General features: G+C 46.2%; 1 long non-coding RNA gene across 3 annotated transcripts; it reads right to left on the bottom strand.

The window, feature by feature from the left end:
• Window positions 1-947: 947 nt before the first annotated feature.
• LOC308416130 lies at window positions 948-4,576 on the bottom strand. Of its 3 annotated transcripts, none has more exons than XR_013974907.1 (2): window positions 4,301-4,576; window positions 948-1,162 (listed from the first exon to the last, which is right to left on the bottom strand). It is a non-coding gene; the product is annotated as an uncharacterized lncRNA (long non-coding RNA). The 3 variants fall into 3 exon arrangements; XR_013974908.1 differs by having other exon boundaries at window positions 4,167-4,576; XR_013974909.1 differs by having other exon boundaries at window positions 4,086-4,576.
• Window positions 4,577-5,043: the final 467 nt, after the last annotated feature.

A 5,043-nucleotide genomic window follows, 5' to 3' on the forward strand; every position in this document is an offset into this window, starting at 1 on the left:
ACTTAAGCTTACCTCTAAAACAGTCCTCCTTTTTAAGATTAATTCCAGTATGGAGGGCGGGGTGAGACATTTTAATCATAACATTCAATTAGAGATGGTCTGTATGTGAGAGGAAAAATTCTGTTGGAATGTGCTGGGATTAGGGGTGTTCACCACCAGAGCCAGTTGAATTCATCACGGCTGGGAGAGAGGGAGAGAAAAGAAAAGAAAATCGAGGAAAGAAAAAAGGTTTTTCCTTTTTTTTTTTTTTTTTTTTTTTTTTTTTTTGTGGGTTACACTGCAATGCTTGACCAGCTTTTCAAGAACAAAAGTTTTCTATGTACACAAACAATCGTAATTTGTTATAGTGTCCCCTTTGTGTTGTGTGGATTCGACTCTGCTTTGTCAAGCAAGTTTTACACAGTACTACTTCCAAAGAGGAGCCAATAACCTCTTTGTGCGCGGTCAATGGTCATGGTTTTAAGATGCTCAATTTCTTCGCCACGTGCTTCATCTGCCTAAATAAATATTGAACAATAGTTATAAATACCGGGGCTGGATAGATGGCTGGGTAATTAAGAGCTGAGGCTTTGCTCTTCCAGGGGTGGTCCTGAACCCAGCAACTGTATGGTAGGTAGCTCCTAAACATCTGTAATGCCTTATTAGTCTGTTGTGTCTGAAGACAGCTATATACAGTGCACTCGTAGTTTTTTTTTTTTTTTTTTTTTTTTTTTAAGCATTAGAAATACCAAGTAAGTCATGTAAATATGATTCCAGATTGCACCGCCTTAGTAATCCCTGAGCTGTCAGAGTGAGGCCGGGTGGTGACTCTTTCTCTTTCTCCTAGGGTGTGTTATCAACTCCATTACCATTTGCAAAGAAAGAGGCTGGAGCTATGTGGGCCTGAAAGCAAATAGTTCATAGAGAGAGACGGGAGATGTGCTTTATAGACAAACAAACAAGTGGAAAACTTTATGTGTTTACTTTATTTTATTGAGTGTACCGTGGAAGAGGGAAAATGGGTGGGTGGGTGGGTGTGAGGGAGGGAGGGAGGGAGGGAGGGAGGGAGGGAGGGAGGGCCGTCCAGATGGGCTGGTTCCTAGTCTCGGCGCTTTATCAGAGAAGAGACTTTAGTTCTGGCCTCCTCCTTTCTGATTCCTCTTGGAAAGGCAGTCTTGGAACCCTGCACGGACAGAAAGGAAGGGAAATTATGCCAAGTCAAAGCCAAGCAGCCAAAGCAAAAATATGTCTGTTCATCAAAGCAGAGCAGAGCCGACAGAGAAAACTCACAAAAGCTGACAGCCTGCCCGCTTGATCTATGGAGTGAAAAGAAGCAGTAGGAGAAAGTAAATGACACGTCGCTTTGTTACAACGTTTCTAAGTTTTAGGGAACATTACAAGGCTGGCTTGACTTTCAAACCTCCTGGTTAGCATCTCATTAGCATCTTCCTCCAATCTCACAGCCAGAGCTTGCCCCTTTTCAACCTTCTGTTAGAATAAAATAGTTACAAAACTTAGCCACCCACAAATAGGACCCCCCCCACCCCCGCACCACTCCCCAAGTGATCAGTCTTGTTTAAAATGAGAAAAGAAGCCAACTCGTTGGCCTCCTTCAATTATCTATCTATCTATCTATCTATCTATCTATCTATCTATCTATCTATCTATCGATCGATCTATCTATCTATCTATCTATCTATCTATCTATCTATCTATTCTAAGTGTCATCTTATTTAAAAACTAAACTCAGCGGTTGAGAGCACCGACTGCTCTTCCAGGGGTCCTGAGTTCAATTCCCAGCAACCACATGGTAGCTCACATCCGATGCATGAAGAGATCAACAGTGTATGTGTAACATAAATAAATAAACAAATAAATGAATGAATAAATCTTGAAAACAATAAGAAAATAAAATAGCGTTAAAAAAAAAAGCTGGAGAGATGGTTAAGAGAACCAATTTTAGCTCACAACCATCTGCAGTGGTATCTTGACGCCCTCTTCTGGTATGTCTGAAGACAGCTGCAGTGTACTTATTTAAGTTAAATAAATAAATAGATAAATAGATAAATAGATAGATAAATAACTAAGTAATTAAGTGAATGAATGAATGGATAGATAGATAAATGAATGAATGAATGAATGAATGAATGAATAAATGAATGAATAAATGAATAAATAAATGAATAAATGAATGAATAAATAAATAAATAAATAAATAAATAAATAAATAAATAAATAAATAAATAAATGGTTCGAGAAAGCCGGTCATCCTCCTTCAATATCTATTTAAAAAAAAAAAAAAGAGGAGCCAAAGCGACACACACAGCGCCCTCTATCGACTTTGCGTCCGACAGAAACAAGAACCAGTCGCCCGCAGGTTATCAGGACCACCTCGAACGGGACAACTGGTCGACCCGCGCTCTCTTAACAGGTGGACGAAAGAAAAGGACAACTGGTCGACCCCAATACAGATATACATATATATATATATATTTAAAAAAAAAAAAAAAAGCACAGACCAAAAAAGAAAAAAAGCGCACTCGGGAGGCATGTGGCAGAACGACCCGGACACAGCGAGCACACAACTACGGGAGATTCCGGAACGCTCCAAAAAAAAAAAAAAAAAGCCAGTTAACGGAAGACACCAGGAAAACGGCAAAAAATAGGCGCTCCTCCAGCCGGCAACAGGTGACAACGACCGCAGAGAAATCGGGATACTCCTGACACGCAAAAATATCAGCAGTGCCCGGTTGTCACAAGCTACACCCCGGGACACACAAGCAACCAAGCTCGGGAACGCAGGAAGCCTGCTGGGGGAAAAAAATAGCTTCAGGCACCGCAGCAACCCATGGGCAGACATAAAAAGGCTGGACAAGCAAACAGCCTTTCGGGGATCGCTTATAATGTCCTTTGAGTGTCACAGTCACAGGACAGCGTGTCAGTATATATCTCCAGGTACAATGCGAACTGAGAGGAAAGATCAAAACCACAAAAGTGTCGGGGAGGAAACATACAGGCACCAACAAAGATCTGGAAGTCATGCTAGGGGAAGTGTCACAGAAACGTCCCCATAAGAAAGAGAACCGGTCCTCAAAGGAACAACTGGTCGACCTTAGAACCGTGAGAGTACTCACAGACCGAGAGGCCCGGGATAGAAAGCCGGGCCAGGGCATCCTCTCGGCCTCAGATATCCAGGGCCCCGCTGGCAGGGACCGAGAGGGCTCTTGGAGGAAAAAAAAAAAAAAAAGCTACGAAGCTCCAGCGAGCCGGGCCACGGGGGCTTGGAAGCCCGGGCCAGGGCATCCTCTCGGCCTCAGATATCCAGGGCCCCGCTGGCAGGGACCGAGAGGGCTCTTGGAGAAAAAAAGCTCCGAGGCTCCAGCGAGCCGGGCCACCGGGGCTTGGAAGCCCGGGCCAGGGCATCCTCTCGGCCTCAGATATCCAGGGCCCCGCTGGCTGGGACCGAGAGGGTTCTTGCAGGAAAAAAAGCTCCGAGGCTCCAGCGAGCCGGGCCACCGGGGCTTGGAAGCCCGGGCCAGGGCATCCTCTCGGCCTCAGATATCCAGGGCCCCGCTGGCCGGGACCGAGAGGACTCAAAAAAAAAAAAAAAAAAAAGAAAAAAAATAAAGCTCCGAGGCTCCAGCGAGCTGGGCCACCGGGGCTTGGAAGCCCGGGCCAGGGCATGCTCTCGGCCTCAGATATCCATGGCCCCGCTGGCAGGGACCGAGAGGGCTCTTGAAGGAAAAAAGAAAAAAAAAAAAAAAAAAAACTCCCCGGCTGGCCTTCTGGTCTACCTGATCAAACCGCCACCCAGCCCCCTAGTTGTTTCAATAGGGAGTAGTGAAACTACAGCTCCCTGCAGATCTCCAGGTACAACCTCTTAGATACAGCCTGTCCTCAAACACGACACCATGTCTAGGACGAACTCGCCTGCCTGCCGGGACTCCTCTCACCCTGGCCGGCTTACCCCAGGCACTTCCTCGCCATTAGCCATCAACCGGGGACCAGGGACATTGCAGAAACTTGTCACCACTAGGTGTCGCCCGACAACGGTCTCGATCATGCAAGCAAACCGATACAAATCGTTCACCCGCCTCCACACTCACAGTCACTCGCTCGGTCTCTCTGGAGGGTCCTCCTTAGCTCACGTGGACACGCACCCACGCACAGCGGAGCAGAGTACCCACCACTTCCAACGAATGGCACATACGGTCCCGGTTGTCCGGCCGGAACATCGTGAACGCGGGCTGGACCCGGGCGGGCAAAAGCGAAAGTAAGACGGAGCGGTGAAAACACGAAATCAATCTCTAAGTCAAAGTACCTGGCTAAACAAATCTGTCGGTTAACGGGGCAAGGAACAGGCATAAACAGACGAAGGGGGGGCACAATTCCGGGGAGGGCCGCTTGGGTTTCTTTTTCTCGCTGTCAGCAACCGCGGGCCGGCGGGTCGGCTGGCCAGCCGGCGGGCCGACTGCCTGCCACCCTCCCCCACCCAACTCCTTTTCCAAGACTAAATACAGAGCTAGAGTAAATTCAAAGAGTGATGAAATTATTTAAATTCCTGGTTTCTTTCTTTCTTTTTCTTTCAATCTTTCTTTCTCTCTTTCTTTCTGTTTGGTTTTTGTCTTGCTTCTCCCCTGAAATACATTTTCATACTGATTTGTTTTCACTTTGATCAGAAAATAATTTTTTTTTCTTGTTCCTGCATCTGTGCATGCGTCTGTATCTGTATCTGAGAGGGTGGAGGGGAAAACGGATCGAGGAATCAATAACTCAGCAGGATTGGGTTTCCTTGGTAGGTGGATAAAAACAGAACATATGCCCAGTCACATTGGGAAGATTGCAAAAGAGAATCAAGCTTCCCTCGCTCTCGTTTCTCGTCCTCCCTGCCACGCTTCATAATAAAAGATAAAGGTTAAAGAGATGGAACAAGAGAAGGAGGAGGAGGAGGAGGAGGAGCAGGAGGAGGAGGAGGAGGAGGATAGCAACTTTAATAATATTAAAACAATGTTCATAGACTCCCTCATTCACAGCAGCACTCAGGAAGAAATCCCGAGAGCCTCA

Source organism: Micromys minutus (genome assembly GCF_963924665.1).
Source record: "Micromys minutus genome assembly, contig: SCAFFOLD_215, whole genome shotgun sequence".
NCBI lineage: Eukaryota > Metazoa > Chordata > Mammalia > Rodentia > Muridae > Micromys > Micromys minutus.